The sequence below is a fragment of the Panthera leo genome, chromosome A3, assembly GCF_018350215.1.
Source record: "Panthera leo isolate Ple1 chromosome A3, P.leo_Ple1_pat1.1, whole genome shotgun sequence".
Classification (NCBI taxonomy): domain Eukaryota; kingdom Metazoa; phylum Chordata; class Mammalia; order Carnivora; family Felidae; genus Panthera; species Panthera leo.
Genome location: NC_056681.1, coordinates 121463635 through 121484692, shown reverse-complemented (window position 1 = coordinate 121484692; position 21058 = coordinate 121463635). Strand labels below are relative to the sequence as shown.

General features: G+C 43.6%; 1 pseudogene; it reads left to right on the top strand.

Moving 5' to 3' along the window:
- Positions 1-8975: 8975 nt before the first annotated feature.
- Positions 8976-9351, top strand: LOC122215138 (annotated as a pseudogene).
- The last annotated feature ends 11707 nt before the right edge of the window (positions 9352-21058 follow it).

Genomic DNA, 21058 nt, shown 5'->3' with positions numbered 1-21058 from the left:
ATGTAAGTTTTGAAAAGACTGCTGTGTGCACAATGATTGGCGAGCAAGAGAAGGCGCAAGAAACACTGATGGGAAGTCTTAGTGGACTTCAGGGAAGGGATGCCTGCCACCAACAAGGTGACACAAGTCCCACTGTACAGGAGGGAGGAGATTCACATAAATTCTGGAAGTAGAATCAACCGGCCTCTCTGATGAAGGCGTAAAGAAGAGGACTCACAGACGGCTCCCAGATATAGTTTGTGGAGCTAGGTAAACGCTAATGCCATCTTCTGACATGGGAAAGAGCTTGAGAAGAAAAGAGTGTGGGGAACCGGCTAGAGCTCAGTTAGAGACGTGGATGGTTTTAGAGGCTTATAACACCCATCTGGAGAAGCTATTGGACAGAGGAGACAGTCCTTCCTAGAGATGCAAATTAGGGACTGTCACAATAGAGGTGGCATTTAAAGGCACTGGGTATGGATGAGATCACCTGGGGAGATCTTTGAAGCTTTTGAAGCATTTCTTTATCCCTGTGCCTCCAGGTGCCAAAACAATAAGCCGATTCTGTCAGTTTCGAGGAGAAAAAAACTCACAGATGATTCTGGACATTTGGTGCTGTGTAAATAAAACAGTTTGATTGAGCAACTTTTTCTGCAGTCAATAACGGGTTTGTTTCCACCTGAGGACATAGAGATACACAAGCCATTCCTATCCCCTGACCAGATGAGAGCAAAGGAGACCGGGACAGCTGGCCAGACTCAAGGTACCAAGTGGGTTGGCTCCCCAACATGAGGGAAAATGTTCCTACCAAGCAGTTAGGTTGCATGTTAATAAATTTCCACTGCAGCAGAAATGATGTTACAATTCAAACATTACCAACCAGCAACACAGACCAGAATGACATTCTCTGGGTTTTAGGGAAACAGGAGACTGGAGCTCCATGGGTCCATACTGAGTAACAAAAGGAAGGAAGAAGCTTGGATGGTTTTGACCATCCATATTCCCTCCATCCCGTCCCCCAAAATATACCACCACCATCATCATTGCTCTGCTAATGGAAGTCACTGGTTTTGCCCAATACAAATCTATAGAAACACTCCCAAGTTTTATTTTTTTGAAAAATAAGCATTTACTAAAAAATTTGACCATTGAGGAGAAATCTAGATATATTTCTAGATTTCTGAGACACAATCACATTGTTTTCATGATTTTACCAGAAAACCGAGGTGAAAAGAAAAAACCTCTCAAGACTCCCATTCCAGAGGCAAAGACAATTCCAACTTTCACTGTTTACGAACTGAATGCAATGACTCAGGCTTTTCTGTCTGTCACAGGGCCCCTGCCTTGAGGCGGGGTTGTGGGGGCGGGATGGGGAGTGTGGGCGGCAGACACAGGCTACAGAGGAGGAATTAGCAGAATTTGTTCAGATGTGGCTTTGTCCAATCATTTCTGAATGATGGGGGGTGATCCAGATACAAATGAACTAGTGTCAGTTGGGGTTTAGTTGATGGAGGAAAAGAAAGACACTGTCACTACCCAGTCACCAGTTACTGACCATGACGATGAGTCGAGACCCAAGGTGGACAACACGAGAACAGAGGAGAAGAATACCCAGTCCTCGTCTCGGGGACACCAAAGAGCAAAGGAGGCTAAGACACAGGCAGGTGCAAAGTTAACAGCAAAGCCAGCCTGCATGCACGAAAAAGGCCAAGTCATTCGGAATCTGACATCACAGGAGCTCTTGGGAGACAGTGCTGTGCAGGGCTGTGAGAGCAAGCCACACAGGGCAAGCTGAGAGGATGCTGGAGGACTCGGGAGAGGACAGAGGGTGCACCACCAGCAGTGAATGGGCCCGAGCAAAACTTCAAAGCTGCAAGGTAGGGATCTGTATGGCTGGGGCGGGGGTGGGGGTGGGGTGGCTGTGGCAGCAGGGAGACCAGTGTAGGTAAGACGCAGAATGGAAAGGTGGGGACCCAGCAGGCAGAGAGATAAGGTAAGCACCAAGGGGAGCGATAGAGGGGAGTACAGGCTTCTGTCCCCAGGCAGGATCCAATCTGATCCGAAGTCATATATATACATTTTCCCAGCCAGTGATCCCACCTGAAACCCCTCAGTAGGCCCCACTGAACTCTGTCTGGACTCCACATTCACTCTCCAAAAACACACGGGCCAGCTGGCTTAAAGTTGTAATGCATTTTATTAGAACTCAAACCTACTCTCCTTTGCCAAGCTTCAAATCATACAGACATTTTGGAGGAAAGAGAGAGCAGATTAACAAATTGTCTAGTAAATCCCAAAGTAAAGCCCAAGCCCCCTCTCCCCACTCCGATTTCCTAAGATAACTGATTCTCACAAAGCCATGGCATTCACTGCCCACTATTCATCTTTATTTTCAAAGATCACAAGGGGTATACAAAATTCAGGGTGCAGACTACCTCTGACTCTGTTTGGTGAAAGGTTTGCCCCCAAAATAACAAAAACATGTTATTTTATTAAAAAAAAAAAATTCAAAGCGTGCATGTTCCAGATTCCCAGTTTGAGTGCACGTAAAGAGAGACTCAGAAATTTAGTAAATGTGAAACCTTATCCATTTGCCAAAATTCTATTCAGAATACTCACCAGCCCAGCTTTTGGCAGACTTCTGGGTTAAGAGGGCTGGGCCCATAGGAAAGCTGAAAGTGAGGAGGTGCCCCATGGCCTGTGGTCACTCACAGGGCTTGGCGGCAGGGCAGGCGGCAGCCGCACGTAGGGGAAGAGGTGGGTGGGTGGGGGGTGCTGGCCTGGCAGGGCTGGAGCTGTAGAGACCTGACCCAAAGAAGGTGACCGAATTACTATGTCCCAAAGACTCATCACTCCGTGCTGATACGGATGTTATAAAGCGTCATGATTTTTTGGAAATGACTCCCAATGTGATTTCATGGATCCAAGTTTTTTTCCTCTTCCCCGCATCCCTCCTGCCAGGCTAGACAACGAAGCTGGTTGCCCAGCGAAGGTGGAAAAAGGCCTCGTAGAAGGTCGCAGGGCAGAGAAGCACCTACCTAAAAACTGAAGTAGAACCTCATCCGATGCTAGTGGAGGGGCTGGAAGAGAGAGAAAAAGTGCAGTGAGGGTCAGGCATGAATTTCTGGCTCTCTCTAGTGGTTGGAACCTCTGCGGGCAGAAGAGAAATTGGTAGGGTCAGCTGACAGGTGTGCAGGGAAACCCCAGCAACAGCAGCTTCCTCTTGACTCCCCAGGGCGTATCTCAGGAAAACCAGAGTGCCCACAGATAAACCGTCCTTAGGCAAGGTGTTCCCCGAGGCACAGGGCGGTAAACTAGAAGTGCCTGAGGAGTGGTCCAGGTGGCCCAAGAGAGCACTGCCACCTCATCTCCCACTGCCCAAAGAGTGTTGCATAAGGAACGGAGAAGCTTCCTCCCTCCAAGCCCCAGGGTCACTGGCCATGCTCTGCCTGAGCCGAGAACACAGACGACAAGTCCCCCCACCCTCAGCAGTGGGCACTTCAGCAGTGGCACTGGTGAAGCCAGAGGCTGCCCCAGGACAGGTGCCCAAGCATGTCAGCCGGAGGCCTAGCAAGCCCATCAAAGCCAGAGATGTGAAGACGTCCTGCGCCCAGGCACCGGGAGATGTCCTCCTGCCTACTTTCCTGGGCAGGAGGAAGAAGAGCAGAAGAGCCCACGTGGAGGGAAGTCACAGACCTGAAGGAGAGTATGCAGTTTAATTGCTTTATTTCCTGGGGTGCAGGGAGGGGGCACTCTTCAGACTAGAAGAAATCATGCTGCCTTGGGTGGGCAAGGTTAAAGACTGCTCGTACTGGGGGTGGTATTTGTCTTTTTGTTGTCATTACTCTTTTTCCCCGCCACTGGGAGGAAAGCAAAGATGAGACTGGTTCTGGAGGAAAACATTGTAAAGCCTACATTTTCCTGCACATGTTAATATTTGGGAGTAGCATGTCAGCCCCTTCACCACCTACAGGGTCTAAAGGGCCCATTATGGACAGGCGCACACGGCAACAAAAATCTCAGGACTGCGCCACTCGGCACAGTCCCAGCTGTGGCGGCACCTCTGTCCCAGTGAGGGTCCAGCTGTGGAAGAAGGACTCTGCCGGCAGCCACAGGCACACGCAGGGGCCCGGCCCTTCCCAGAGCAGCTCGCAAGGGGTGGGGAAGGATATCCAGCACCAGCCAAGCCTTCAGCTCAAGGAGGAGTGAAGTTCCAGGCCGGAAAATAAGAACAGACTCCAGTGTATAATCTGGAGAGACTAGCTCAAGTCTCCACAGGAAAACAGCAGCTCAGTGCGTCGTCCCACATGGGACATTCACAGCAAGATAACTTCAATGGCAGCACCCACCCACTAAGCCAGGCTGGACCCCCAGGGAAACAAAGGCCGCTGATTCCCCAGAAGTGCCAGCCCCCTTTCTCTCCCCTTCCCCAATCTCCCACCGATGCGATAAGATAATGCATTCAAAAGCACATCGTAAACCGCAAAGTGCTATACTAAAGCTGGCATAATTATTAATATTAGCACTGGGTTGTTGTTTTTTTTTTTTTTCTTTTCAAGGGAGAGAGAGATGCCAGTATTTGTGCATTGATAAATCATAAAAGGCTTCCTGCCTGAGCCTTCTCCCCTTGTTTCTTTGTCTGTGAACTACTCAATCCTACCAAATGAGTCCTTTTATTGGAGATGTTGTTCATCAGGGTGGACAAACAGCTCCTGCCTGTCTCAGTACTGGGGCCACGGGAGGCCTTTGTCAATACCTGCCCCGTGGGACTGCACGGGACCAGAAGACATGCCACCCTTGCGCTGATGTGGAAAAGAAGGGGTGAGCGGTGTGACTTTTAAGGAGACTACCACTCATCGCCCCCATGTGAACCTCACCCTGGAGGATTTTCAGTCAGTTTCTTCTCATCTCCTAACCCTGCCGGTGTCCATTCCGAGCTCCAGATGTGTTCAGTGAAACAGTGCTTGGCTGATCAGCTAGTAATTGCTCAACAGCCGATAGACTCCTCAAATCCATAAATCAGTTCCTGGGCTCAAAGCCCAGCTCTTGGAGGGGAGATGTTAGACTCCAAGGCAGGAGGCCTGAGTTCTGGTCCTTAATGGCCACAAGTTTCATGTGAGACTTTGGAAAAGTCCTCTCCCTGTTTTAGACTATAGTGTCTTCATCTGTAAACTCAAGAAAGGGGATAAAAGAATTTTTGAAGGTGCGAACCCACGCTCTAGGATTCCATCCATCCACCTGCTCGCCTGGACAATGTGAACAAAACAAACCCAGATAAAATAATGTCCAACAATTTAGCAAAAAGAACAGCCCTATTCTTAATGAGATTCCAATGAGGTTAAGACTGATTTTTATTAGATTTTGCAAGTATTTAATGGTATTAGACTATCGTTGGTAGGATGATTAAAAATCGTGAGTGAAATGTAAGTAAATGATTCATTTAAGTCTGGATCTAAAGAAGTAACAGAGCCACCAGAAGGACCAGCGTGTGGCCAAGCAGCGGAGACAAGGGGCTGGCAGGAAAATGGGTCCCGGGCGGCAGGGAATGCACCGTGAGCCTTTCCATCTGCAGCCTCGAGAATGAGAACAAAGAACAAGTGATGAATCCAGGTCTTTGAACCCTGATGATGACCAATACATGTGTATCTCTGACTCACATGGAATCGGAATTTTCAAAACCTTACAACACAATTAATAGTAAATTCACAGTCAGCATACTTTCACTTCGAGTGTTTGATGATTTGAAATGTCCTGCCTTGACTTACTTATTCTGCCCATGCACATACATGCACACACTCCTTAATCACAATAGCACCGGGCCGAGCAGCTTCCCAGACTCTGCCGTGGGACGTCACAGCATAACGTTTGGAACATGGCGGGGTGCTCCGTTTCACAAGCGTTAGCAATGATGTGATGATGATGGCGGCGGTGGTGGCCGTGATCACAACGATCACAAGGAAAATAGAGAACATGAATCGGGGAGACCTAGCCTGGATGAGAAATCAGGGAGTCCTTCCCTGAGGGGGTGACATCTTGACAAGCAAAGAGGAAAGAAGGGCCCCCACCTCCACTTGCAGGCAGACCAGCGTGGCTACAGATTGGCTGCCAGAAGAAACTGCCATGGTGTGATCCTAAGTTTGTCGGGAGCTCCTCCCAGCAGCTGTCTCTATCCACGCTTTGAACTTCACCCCTTCTTATTGAGTGTCTAGCCTCACCTCAACTTTCCAACCTGCATCTCGGCAATGGTGAATGTAGGATCCCCTGGAAACTGCTTTTAGAAATAAATCTTCAGTGTGAGTTTGTTTTCAGGGAATCTGTCTCTTTCTCTAATAGGAACATGTTTAATCATGAGCAACCCCATGAAGTTAGTAGCATCAGAATCCTCACTGAACACATAAAGAGGCTGGACGGGCATGAACTGGATAACTGACTGCTCTTTTAAAGAAGAGGAAACTGGCACATAGGAAGGCAAAACACCGTGCCCATGTTCATGTAACCTCCAGTAATTTGCAGGACTGAGATATAAACCCAAGTCTGTCTGTCTCCCAGGACTGGGTGTTACAATAGTGTCTCACTCTCAATACACTTTATTCTAGGGGTATGAGGCTTGCCCACAGAGCTGTGAGCTCTACAAGGTCAAAAACATTACCTGTTTTGTTCATTGCTCTATCCTGTAGCACAGGACTTGGCTAGGGTGTTAGGTAACACCTCACCAAATATTCATTGACTGAATGAAGAAATGAGTGAATGAATTCTGTCTCCTTCAGGAGGTGCTAAAGAAAATGAAGGGGAATGTGTTTCTGTGGTGCTTATACATATATGAAGGAGAAAGATGGCTGAAGCATGGTTTTTAGCAACTCGATTAGGAGAGATTTAAACAAGAAACAGCAAGCCCTTCAAGTATTCATACAGGGTATTCCATAACACTTATTGGTATTCTATATGATCAAAGAGGCTGGGAAGAAAACAGGGGATGGTAAGATACCCTAGAGATGAGTGCAAAGGAAACTACTGTCATCCTTCAGCTGGAGGGACAAAGAAAAGCCAGAGTCACCTGAGCTGGGGGCTGGGGTCACCCAACAGAGGCTGAAAACCACAGTGAGTCAATCATTGAGGAGCTGGGGCCGCGACACTTGCAGCCTCTGCCAAGCACTCAATCAACTCAAGGCAAAGGGAAAAGGAGGGAAATGCACAGGCTTCTCCCTTCTTGCCTTCAGTCTCCCTCCAGTGTCTCTCTTTGACGAAACCCAAGGGAAGTCCGCTGACAGGGGAGCCTGGGAAAGCAGCCATGTCAACATCCCATGATACACAGCTGGACAGGGGATGGAGGAAACAGGCTCTGGGGCAGCACAGGGGCTAATCCTAAACCAAAGATTTTAAAACTATCTCTGGGCAGAGGAGAGGTTAATCTTCTTCATAGATTTCTTACAATATGGCAGACCCGGGAAGAACAGGAGAGAGACATTTGGAACAAGCGTGAGAAGCAACCACCTCTCAGTGTGGAATCCCTGGCTGAGGTAGTTGAAAGATGCAGGTTTGGTGGGGGGTGAAGGAGGGGGGCTAGCTTTAGTGTGAGACGTTTTCTCTCATTCACATGAGGGTGCGGCTTCCCGGGAGGCCCACTGCCAAGGGTGCCTGTCTGTTCAGGAACACAGCCTCCAGCTCATCCATTCAGCCCCCATGTCCCAGGGAGAATGGCCCCTCAGCCATGAGACTAGTTGATTTAAGGGAGTGAGGTCTGTGGTCTGAGTAAGGATCCACTGTTCTGATCAGTCTAAGTGTCCTACTGTTCCACAAAGGATTCCCCAAACCAAATCATAGAAGACAGATTGACTACCAAGGCTACAAGGACCCTGTGAGCCCCTGCATGATCCTATTCCACTCCCCACCCCTACCTCATACTCTAAATAAAGTAATTGAGGGCCAGGAGTTGAAAGAGGCTTCACCATGGTCATATTGTGATGTAACAACAGAGTCAGAATATCAGCTCAGGTCAGGGTTCACAGAAGGTCCAAAAGAGGCATGATGTATGGTGTGTGTGTGTGTGTGTGTGTGTGTGTGTGTGTGTGTGTAAGTTTGAAATGGAATGCCTCACACCAATATATAGTGAAAGATGGTAAGCTTTATTTCACAAAGAATCAGTGTTAGAGTAAACTGAGTGATCTGATTGAGAATGATCATACTTGGCACATTAATCTGAATTTTAAAATACAAAGTGGTTAATACTTACAAATTATATTCAATACAGCTTTTCTTTTAAAGGTTTATTCCTTTTTCAGAGACAGAGAGACAGAGCATGAGAGGGGGAGGGGCAGAGAGAGAGGGAGGCACAGAATCCGAAACAGGCTCCAGGCTCTGAGCTGTCAGCACAGAGCCCAACGCAGAGCTGAACTCACGGACGGCGAGATCATGACCTGAGCTGAAGTCGGACGCTTAACCGACTGAGCCACCCAGGAGCCCCCATATTCAATAGAGTTTTATAATTTATTGTTGAAGGTGTTGAAGAAGCCAAAAGACCTTTTCAGCCCCCAGTTGGCGGTGTCTCAAAAAGATGCAAGAGATAGTTAAGGTGCCCTGGCCTTGGGACATGTCCTGGAAACCACTTTTAAAAATAAATCTCTAGGGGGTGCCTGAGTGGCTCAGTCAGTTAAGCTTTCAGCTCAGTTTTGGCTCAGGTCATGATCTCAAGGTTTGTGTGTTCGAGCCCTGTGCTGACACCATGGAGCCTGCTTAGGATTCTCTCCCTCCCTCTCTCTGCCCCTCCCCCACTCACTCTGTCTCTTTCTCAAAATAAATAAACTTTAAAAAGTAAAAAACTAACAAATCTCTAGAGGGGTTTCCAGTAGGCCTTGGCTGCTAAAAGCTGGGACAGACATGCTATTCCTGGTCAGGGTTCCTGTCCCAGTCTTGCCAGGCGGTAACTGCGGTAGAAAGAAGGAGGTGTTAGATGTGCTGGCTCACCTCCACTCTACACTACAGTCTTATCTCAGCTCAGAATGAACTATAGGCCCAGCACCACCAGGCTCACCAAGGACGTGGACAAAAAGCACTTGATCTTGCTTTGAGACAGAAGGACACTTATCAGTTTTATAAGAAGCATTGATAAATTTGCTAATTTAGTGCTACCTTTCAGACTTTGGAGCATATTTATTGGGTAAAAAAGTACAGTGATATTCCTCAAGGGATTTTTGTGGTCAGAAGAGGAAATGTGGTCCTACTAAGAGAAACAGACTTGGAAATGCAGAGCGACACGCCCTGCCGGCAAGTGTCCGTTGAAGAAATCCTGGGAGAACAAAGGGTAGAGGAGCAGACCAGGCTCTGAAGGATCAGGGTCTCTCCATTCCTCAGGCAGATACCCTCAATGAGCATTAAGTCGGTTAGTTGTTCAGAGGCTATTGCTCTTGGGGAGGAGGGGCAGTCACTGAATGAAAATGACATTCTGGCCACCTCACATATTTGACTGGAAACTGTAGAGTTTTGAAAACTCGTTTTTATTTTGATTCTTTCATATGTGCATCATGAAGAAATCATGTGGATTTTTCCCCCTTTTTAATGGCAAAACCATTGTTTAAAAAAAAAAAAGTGGCTGGGGCAGCTGGTGGCTCAGTCGGTTAAGCGTCTGACTTCAGCTCAGGTCATGATCTCACAGTCCGTGAGTTCGAGCCCCACGTCGAACTCAAACCCCACTGTCTGTGCTGACAGCTCAGAGCCTGGAGCCTACTTTGGATTCTGTGTCTCCCTCTCTCTCTCTGCCCCTCCCCTGCTCAAGCTCTGTCTCTCTCTCTGTCTCAAAAATAAATAAAAACATTAAAAAAAATTTTTTTTCAAGTGGCATGGGCTCCTTTCACACATCACTGTGGAGCCAGCAACTACTTCTTCATATTACTCTTCTTGTCCCATATTAGCATTACAGGAGACATCCTTTATTATTATTATTATTATTATTTTGAGAGACAGAAAGAGAGTGCAACAGCCAGCTGAGGAGGGGCAGAGAAAGAGAGAGAATCCTAAACAGGCTCCACACTGTCAGCACAGAGCCTGATGTGGGGCTCGAACTCACAAACCATGAGATCACGACCTGAATCAAAACCAAGAGTAGGTCGCTCAACTGACTGAGCCACCCAGGCGCCCATTAGGAGACATCCTTCATTTGCTTGTAAATAAAATATGAATCTCAAAATTCAAAAACGAACAAACAATAAATCTCTAGAGTCTTTGACAGAGAGCAACTATAAAAGCTAAATATATTGCATAAAATAGCTGTTAAAAGTCATCAGAGATTAAAAGCAGGCAGGACTTTAGATGCCAAGATTCTGGAGAAAAGGGAAATGCAGTGAGTAAAACCTAAGTTTCCCTCATGTTTTCCCTTCCGGGCATTTGCCAGTTCTCAAGGGGTACCCAGAACATAGGGAACCCTTATCCTAGAGAAAAAGCCTGTATAGAAATAAGCCAGGCATTCTGTATTTGATTTCCCCTCAAGGAATTTTCTCATTCCTAAACTTTCCACATGATAGGCAAGCAGCCAAGAAACTAAGCAGTAAACAGCTTCTAAAAGGCTGAAAAACCAGTCAGAGTTTGAGCAGTCTCCAAGTCCTAAGGAGAAAAAATATTGATGTTTAGGGCCCACCAAAGAGAAGACATTGCCATGAATAACCTAGATTTTTATTGAGACAGATGAAGGATTATACCCTAAGAGACAAGACAAGCCAGGCAGAGACCAGCCCTCACAAAGCCTAAAATCCAGCTTCAAAGTATCTCAATTCCTGACAGGATCAAGGTGTTCTGCCTGCTAGGAAAAAAAAAAAAAAATTCCTTTCCAAAGGAAGACAAAATTATCCAGACCCTCAGTAATTCTTCATTCTCAATATCTAGCATTCAATCAAAAATTATACAGCTTGCTAGGAAATAAAACCAAATTAAAAAACAAAAGACTGTAGAAAAACATATAGGTGACCCAGATACTGTAGTTATCAAAGACTATAAACCTAGCATTAATATATTCAAACAAGTAGATGGAAAGATAGAAACCTGGAATCCATTCTAAAAGAAGCAAACAAAAATTCTAGATCTGGGAAATTTGATAACTAAAACTAAGATTCAATAAATAAGCAAGAGATAGGTTTAACAGCAGATTAGACACAACAGAAAAGAGGATTAGTAAATTGGAAAATAGATCAGTAGAAAAATATTCAAATTGAAACAGAAGAAAACAGATTAAACACACATATACATATATATATACACAAAAAGAGGGACAGAGAAAGAAAAAAGAAAGAGGAAAAGAGCATCAAAGATACAGTGAAAACAAAGATACAGTGAAAACAAAGATATAGTGAAAACAACGCGCATGTGTGGAATTTGAATCCCAGAGGAAAGCAGATGGGCCAGGATCAGTATTTGAAGAGCCAAATACCAAGAATATACAGATTCAAGAAGCATTAACAAACACAAGCACACAAAATCAAACAAAACTGCACAAAGGCACATTATAGTAAAGCTTCAAAAACATAAAGATAAAAAGAAACATCTTAAAATAGTCAGGGGAGAAAAAAATTCAACAGGAGCAGTAATAAGACCCATTGTACACAAACAATAGAAGCCAAAAGACAATAGAATGACAGAGCTAAAAGGCTGTGGAGGGGGAGGAAGTAACTGCCAGTCTAGAATTCTACATCCAGTGGAAATACCCTTAAAAATGAAGACAAATAAAAATGCCAAGCAAATAAAAAATAAGAAAATGCATTATCAATAGATATACATGAAAAGAAATACTAAGGGAAGTTATTCTGATAAAACAATCCCACTTGGAAGAAAAGTAATGCAGAAAGCAATAGAGAGCACCATATGTGGTAAATATAAGAGCAAATCAAAATGAGTATTGACTATTTAAAACAATAAAAATTATAATGTCTTATGGGATTTCAAATGTATAAAGAAGTAAAATACATGACCAAAACAGGAGAAAAGGAACAATGGAGTTGGGTAAATGGTATTAAGGTGTTGTAAGGTCCACATATTGTCCAGGAAGTAGTAAAATTATTAACTGAATAGTAGATTCTGTGAAGGCATATTTATAGGCGTATTTATAGCAGAGTTAGGCAAATTATCACCCACATCCAAATCCAGCCCAAAGCCTATTTTAAACAGCTTGGGAGCTAAGAATGGTTTTGCATTTTTATTTTTTAATTTTTTAAGGTTTATTTATTTATTTTGAGAGAGAGAAAGAGAAAGAGCAGACATGTGAGCAGCGGGGGGAGGGGCAGAGAAAGAGACAGAATCCCAAGCAGGCTCTGCACTGTCAGCGCAGAGCCTGATGTGGAGCCCAAATTCACTCACTCACAAACCATGAGATCATGACCTGAGCCAAAATCAAGAATCAGACGCTTAACCCATCTAATCCCCTAACCCAGCTTTGCTACCCAGGTGCCCTGGTTTTGCATTTTTAAAGAATAGTTGAAGAAGGAGGAGGAGGGAAAGATGAGAGGGGGAGGAGGGAGTCGGAGGCTGTGTACGTCCCTCTACACCTAAAATATTTACCATCTGTCTCTTCACAGAAAAAAAAAAAGTATGCCAACCCCTGCCCTAGGGTAACACTAAATAAATAATAAAAGAATTTATAACTAACACACTAATGGAGGAATTAGAATATTGAAAAGCATTTTATTAAAAGAAGGCAGCAGAAAAGAAAACAAGAACAAAAACCAGATAAAGCAAATTTAAAACAAATAATAAGATGATAGGATTAACAGCAAAAAATTTGGGAATTTGTTAAACATAAGTGGACTCAATTATCCAATTACAATGAAAAGACTGTCAGACCAGAAAAACAAGACAAAACAGCAAGACCCAACTATATGTTGCTTATGGAAGACAGACACATAAATATTGAAAGTCAATATGCCTAGGAAACACTAACCAAAAGAGAGCTGGCTTATCTATACTGTTATCAGACAAAGCAAGAGTTTAAGGCAAGAAGTATTCCCAGAGATAAAGTGAAGCATTTCACAATAACAAAAATTCAATTCAACAGGAAGATTTAATAATACGAAATGTGTATGTATCTGAAAAGAAAACTTAAAACATGCAGAGCTCAGACAGAACTAAAGGGAAAAACAAGTAAATCCAATAGCATAGTTGAAGATTTCAAATCCATTTTCAACAACTGATAGACTAATCAGACAATGAATCAGTCAAGATAAAGGGGACTAGAACCGCCTGATAAACAAACTTGACCTTGTTGACATATGTAAAACACTGAACCCAACAAGAGCAGGATTACATTATTTTTTAAATGTTTATTTATTTACGGGGGGGGGGGGGGGGGGGGAAGGGGCAGAGAGAGAGAAAGAGAGAGAATCCCAGGCAGGTAACATGATGTCAGTGCAGAGCCTGATGCAGGGCTTGATCCCACAACCCCAGGATCATGACCTGAGCTGAAATCAATAGTCAGACACTCAACCAACTGAGCCACCCAAGCACCCCAGATTACATTATTTTCAAGGGTTCATGGCACATTTAACAAAATAAACCATATTCTGAATAACAAGGCAGATGTCAATAAATTGCAAAGGATTGAAATTAAACAGAGTATCTTGTCCTCTTAATAGAGTGGGAAAAATCCTAGAAATAATATGAAACACTTAAAATCCTCAAATGTTTGGAAATTATTAAACAACACTTCCAAATAACCCATGATTCACAAGCCAAATCAGAAATTAGAAATTTCCATGGAAATTAGAAAATACTCTGAACTGGATAATAATGAAGAAGAAACATGTCAAAAATCTGTATCATAGAGCTTCAACTAAACCTAAGGAAACAATTTAGGCCTTTAAATATATATTTTAGAAAAAAATAATGGTGGAAAATCAGTGATCTAGTGACTACCTCCAGGAGTTAGAAAACAACATCAAATAAGGTAAATTAATTAGAAGGAAAGAAATAATAAAGATATGAGCAAAAATGAAGTAGAAAAAATATAGAATAGAGAAAAATAAACTAAGTCAAAATTGGTTCTTTGAAAAGAATAATAAAATTTACAAATCCCTGGAAAGATTGATCAAGAAAAAAAGAAACACACTATTAATATCACTAATGAAAAAAGGTGTCATCCCTAGAAATTCACACAATCATCAAAGGGGCAATGAGAAAATAACTACAAATAACTTCATGCCAATAATTTTATAATTTAGATGAAATGGACAAATTCTTTTTATAAAATCAAAACCTGAAAATATCGACACAAGAATAATTAGAAAGTCTTAATTATCCTATCCACTAAAACTAAACATTGCATTCCCTTGATTCAGCAATTCTACTCTAATAGATATGCCTACCTAGGTGCACAGAAAAATGTGTAAAAAGTGTTCATAGAGGGGAGTCTGTGTGGCTCAGTCGGTTGAGTGTCTGACTCTTGATCTCAGATCATGATCTCGTGGTTCATGGAATCAAAGCCCATGTTGCGCTCTGTGCAGACAGCATGGAGCTTGCTTGGGATTCTCTCTCTCCCTCTCTCTCTGTGCCCTCCTTTACTCACTTTCTCTCTCTCTCTCTTTCTCAAAATAAATAAATAATCTTTTTTGTTTTGGTTTTTAGAAATGTTTATAGGGACACTATCCCTAATAGATAAAAACTAGAAAAAAACAAAACAAAACTAGAAACTACCCCAATGTCCCTCAATAATAGAAAGGCTAACTTCACCATAGTATCGTCATACAATGGAAATACTATATACAACAGTGTAAAAACTAAACTACTGCTATAGGCAACAACATAGATGAATTTCACAGATGCTTATGTGGAGTGAGAAAAGTCAGATACAAAAAGATACATACAGTCCTCCCCCTTATCCTCAGGGGTATGTTCCAAGACCCCCAGTGGAGGCCTGAAACCATGGATAGTATCAAACCTACATGTAATATGTTTGTTTTCCTATACATACATACCTATGACAAAGTTTATTTTATAAATTAGGCACATTAAGGGATTAATAACAATAACTAATAATAAGATATGAGAGTAATAACAATATACTATAATAAAAAGTTATGCGAATGTGGTCTCTCCCTCTCTCTGTTTCTCTCTCTCTCAATAGCTTATTGTACTGGATTCATCCTTCTTGTGATGATATGAGATGAGGAAATGTCCATGTAATGAGATAAAATGAGGGGCACGATGTAGGTGTTATGACGTAGCATTCAGCTGTTATTGACCTTCTAACGGTATGTCAGGAGGATTATCTTCTTCCAGACACCAGTTGACCTTGAGTAACTGAAACCACAGAAATAGAAGCCTCAGAAAGTGAAACCATGGAGAAGAGGGGTCTACTGAACTGTGTGATTCCATTTATATGGCAACACAAATATATTTTTGACAGAAGATAGATGTTGACTACTCTGTCAACAGAGTGTCCCTGTGGAGGGAATGCTGGGCAGGGCACACGGGGACTTTAGGACTGTGTGCAGTGTTCTCTGTCTTGATCAGAGTGTGTTCCCTATGTAAACATTTATCAGGAGGCATCCTTAATATTGTGCACTTCTCTGAATGTATAATGACTTCATATTTTAATCTTACAAATAAATACTAAGTAAGTCTCTGATGCAATTTTGTTTCTGGGTGTTTGTCTCTTTCTAACAAAAATCAGACAGCAGTACAGCGTTTAACCCCAATACACTCTTACAAATAGAACTTGAGAGCATTTTAAGAGCTTCCAACCTAGGATCGTGCCTTTCCTATGCCTTTATTGGAAGAATGATTTCTCTTCTACTTGGGGATAAACCATTCTCTGTGTTCAATGGATTCATAGCATAAGGAGGACAGAACGTAAGATTAGAAGAAAAGGGGTTTACCCCATCCGATAATTCCTATTAGAGAGGTCAGCCCATCCAAGCAAAGGTACCTAACAGAGGAGCCAGCAGCCAATTCTGAATCTTCTAACTATTGGGCTTTCAAAAATGGGTACTTACAACAAAACCATCCGGGCATTCATTATTGAGTGTATGTGTCACCCCTAAAGGATCAGAAGACTGCTGAATGGTGCCTTCCATGCCAGAGGGGTGGCCGCTTTTACAGAGGGATGGGCTTCACCAGACAAGCCCTTCCAAAAATAGGGATTTCTGGGGAGGAAAGAAAATCTCACTGGAAGCAAATTAAAAAGGTAAAAAGATAAAGTTGTTTTTGCCATGGTAACTAAGGTTTGCCCATACCTAGATGTATTTCGTTGACTGAAGTGGTTTTGTGGGTGTAAGTGATTTCTGAAGAGCAAATTAAAAAGACTTTTTATAAGTCCCAGTAGACAACAACATAGTATTAGCTAATGGCACTTGCCATCTCTAAAATAATTACTTTTGTAATAATCTGTTTATTAATGAAGTGATCTGCAAAATGGATAATGGTTTCTTAAGATTTCAGGCACAGAAATTCTTCCTTCCACTTCATTTTGCTTTTTTTGCAAAAGTATACCATGAAGTAACTCAAAATTTGCTGACAGATTTTAAGTACAATAATTTCAGAAATGCATGTTCAAGCAGGTTGAATAAACCCATATTTCTTGTATTGTGCCCTTAAATTATTCCCTCTGGTGATGGAAATGTTCTAAAATGGCTTGTGGTGATGGTTGCACATCTCTGTAAATTTACTAAAATTGATTGAATTGCACACTTAAAATGGGTAAATGTTATGGTCTGTAAATTATAACTCAATAGAACTGTTTGGGAGAAAAAAGGAAAAAAACAAAATCGACTGAACATTTAAAAAATTATTTCCTCTGTCTCCACCCTTTTGTCATAGGAATGTTGAGTGTTGAGAAGGAAATATTCCAGGGAAAGATGGCAACTATACAAAAGGTAGGTGCAAGTGTGGAGAAAAGAAGATCTAAGAATCCTAGTGGACCACAAGCTAAACAAAGAGCGCAAGTCAGCAACAGAATGTTACTTTTAAGAAATCAAGCCTCCTGTTGGGAAATGTTTCACTAAGGGTCAGTGAACACCCAGCCAGTACCAGGCATAAAATAGGTTTTTAGTAAGGGCAGTTTCTGTCCATTCTAGCCCGGTGCATAAACAATTTATTCAAAACCTTTCCTTCTAGACTCTAAGGTGCCCAATCAACACCACCCTTATTGCATAAGCTTGATAAAAGCCACCATCACACTGCTGTATGAACCGTCTAGAAACCACGTGCCAGGAGGGCCAGCTGGGTCCCAGCAATTGAATAGAACTGGACCCCATGGACTTGGGGCCATTCTGTCCTCTCCAGCCAAACAGCCACGGCTCAGCATCCCAGTCAGTTCACAGGGTCCACCCCCAGCCAAGCCCTTCCTCTACCCTGTGGAATCTCTTGCTGGCAAATAATTCCTGGTGTCGTCGGAGACCCCCTCCCTGACATGTGCCCGGGGCCTCTCTCCAGCCAGGCTAGGCTCAGCTCACCCCAACTCAGCTCTGACCCAGGGCCCAGCCTGGCACCATCAAGCACAGTGAGAACTGGCTACAGGTGGGGTGCAGACAGTGACGACACACTGTGTTCCTAATGGTCAACTGGGAGTACCCTGGAAAGATGACCAGAGAAAGGCATGACATGCTCATTGCTGCACTCATTGTCCCAGAGCGGCAGCTAGTGGCAGAGCCAGGACTAGAACCCAGGACCTTTGACTTTGGGTCCAGTCTCTGCCACGAGTTGGTCAGGTGACCTGGCGCACAGCTCTGAGCCTCGGGGTCTCATGTGTAAACAGGGCCACTGGCTTCTCTCTCTCTCAGTTTCACAGTGGGGTGGATGAGGCTGTGGATGTTCAGATGTTGAAAGAAATGTTCCAGCCCAGAAGTCCTGAGCAGGAGACACCTCCACTGCCCATTGCTGCAGGGACTGAGCTCCAGTGCTGGAGGAAAGCAGGCTTCAACCAGATGCTGCCACTTTTACGTCTGCCCTGGGACCTAAATGCCACCACCGCAATGCTGCTCCCGCTGCCTTGCTGAATCGCTAGGTTCTTAACCTGCATTTCTGGGAATCTCTTTACACTCTCCCTGACAATGCTGTTACTTTGGGTTAAAAACAAACTTTTACAGCTGTGTAACCTTTAGTCTACAAAGATTGTCAGATCTGAATTCAGAAAATAACACTGTTCCAAACTCCTGTAGCTGAGGAGGCCCAAGGTGACAAAATCCAGGAGGGGGAATTGCTACAGGCTGGGGATGCTGAGGAGAAACCAGGGGAGGCCAGTTAAATTTCAGAGTCGCTGGAAATGTCTGACTTAGGTGACATTTTAGAAAAACAAGCTGCATTAATGTCTCCACTAAATTAACACCATTAAATAAAAATGATTATTAGTGCTCAGAATTATGGGCTCTAAGAATGATAACATTACATGCACTGCAGCATCAGGCTGGTAACAATCCCAGCTTTTAGAGTCAGCTCCCAGTTCGAAGCCCAGCCGCACTGTTTTACGGTGGTGCAGTGTGTTACTTAACCCTCCTGCGGCTCTGATTCTCCATCTGTTAAGTGGAACTAATGCCCAAATCTTCAAGACAGTGAGGGATTAAATTAAATGAGACGATATACACAAAACGAGCTCGTGGTCGACACAATGAGAATTCCCCCACCCCCACAGAGATGTCATCGTCCCGTTCTCCCAAACCTGTGGGCATGGTACCTTGCAAGGCAAAAGGAACTTGACAGATGTGATTAAGCTAAGGCCCTTAAGATGGGGAGTTGAATTTAGATTATCTGGGTGAGCCCAAAATAATATAACCACAAGGGTCCTTCAGAGAGGGAGGTAAGAGGATCAAGGTCAGAAGAGATATGATACCAGAAGCAGAGAGAAAGAAGGGTAGACAGAGATTTGAAGACGGTATGCTGACTTTGAAGACGCAGGAAGGGGCCAGAAGCCGAGGAAGGTGGACAGGCTCTTGAAGCCGAAAAAGGCAAGAGAAAGGATCCTCCCCTAGAATTTCCGGAAGGGACATAGCCCTACAGACACTGTGACTTTGGACTTCTGATCTCCAGAACCATTTATATTGTTTTAAGCCACTAATTTTCTAGTAATTTGTTACAGCGGCAAAAGGAAACTAATACAGAGCTTTTGAGCCCACTTAGCACTGGGCCTGGCACGTTTTAAGTTCTCAAAAAAAAAAAAAAAATGACAGCCGGTATTAGCAGCTACTAATATTTGGAGGGACTTTTACTTTTTATTTATTTATTTATTTATTTATTTAGTGGTCAAATACCCTTCGTTCCTTCCATGATGTCCTGCTGAGGGACTTTCTCTTTCCACTTGGTCATGTCCCTTGATAGGTGCTCCTGTCTCCTGAGCAGCCCATCCCTTGGGACAGCAGCAAGATGGTTGCAGGGAGTTCATGCTCACATGGACCCAAAATCGGCCCAGCAGAGACCCCGTGAAACCTGCATGGGCCCCTCTGCTCCTGTCACCCTTCAGATAACCGCACACAGGACTCAGCTAAGCCCAGAGGCCTCACAGCGAATCTCTGAGTCCATTCTGGGCTTTAGGCAGCTGAACCACACCGCCCATTGGTGCCACATTCCCATATTTTTCTCTCAAACCGAAGCTACTACATCTTTAGCCCTGAACCCGTGCAGGTGGATTGTTTGGACCCGCATGCTTGATCCTACCATTTGTCTCTTTCATCTCATATCTTGGTGCCCCGGCCTATTCCTTGGGCCTTGTTATGCCAACTAATGTAATCTCCACATGTCACCTGAAGATTGGTTAACTATTCACCAAGTTATCTATGTCTGCATCACCAGTAAAAGTGTCTGATGGAACCACGATTGTGGCCTTTCACCAGAGATTTACTTTCACACAGGTGGATCAGCATCTTCCGGTATGGCCATGAAACAGTTCTAAATTCACCTACTATGCGTACCAGCTAAAGTTACAATTTGCTTTGTCTTGTGCACAAATTTCTCATGAGATTCCTTGACAAATACTGAGCTGAGGTATGCTTTGCCTCTACCCTAACTAATACAATTCCCTGACATAGTAATCTAGCAAGCCTATCACCAAACTGGGAATATCGTTACCTTGTTGTGACTTGCTCTTTAAGAAGCCACATGGGCTTCTAGAGGATTCTCCATTTTTCATGTGCTCACAAATCAACCTTAAATACTCAGCTGAATGACGTGGGTAGGATAGCCCCCCTTTTGTAATGTGCAGAATCATCCCCTCCCCCCATTAAGAAAAGCTACATTTTTTGCTTCTCAAGTGTTCCATTTTCTCTCCCAGTCTCCATGCTTCTTAAAGATTATCAGCAGAGACTCTACAGCGTCAGTGGTGAGTTCTCTACTCCCTGGAGTGTAATTTGTCCCGGCCAAGAGACTTGAGCTCATTTACAGCAGGTTGGCGCTTGTTATAATCTCTTTACTCATCTTGAACTTCAATTTTCTCTTACCACAGTTTTCTTTTTCTTTTTAGTCAGTAGATTGCTCTCCTTGGCAAAGAAGAAAGAGGTAAAATTCTGCTTTCTCACTGCCATTCCAGAATGCAAATAGCATCATGTTACTTGGTCTGCCACTCACGAGTGGTGGGCTCCTCTTTGCCCTACATCAGTGACTCTCAAACTTCTCTGGGGTACTTGTTAAAAAGGCAGATTCTCCAGAGAATTCCTCTCTCAGAAGTCAAGTCAACTGCTGTATTAGTTAGGGTAACACTAGCTGCAAAAACAAACAAACCCCAAAATTTAGAATTGCTCAGGCACAATAGAGTTTTATTTCTTATTCCCATGAAGCTCAAATATTGGTGTTTCAGATCAGTGAGCAACCCTCCCTAAACAATAATGTAGAGACCCAGGGCTTCCTCAGTGTTGTTGCTCTGCCTTCTTCAACATGTGGCTTCCAAGATCCCTGTGCTCACCTTGATCTACATGGAGGAAGGACAAGGTAATGGAGAACATTCGGGGCAGATATTAATGGGTCAGGTCTGGAAATGGCACGTATTTACTTCCATTCATATTCCATTGACATGAGTGCACCTAACTCTAAAGAAGACTGGGAAATATAGTCTAAATGAAAAGGAGGCTGGGATGTGTAGTCCAACTGCAAAGGAGCCTGGGAAGTATAGTCTGACTGCAAAGGA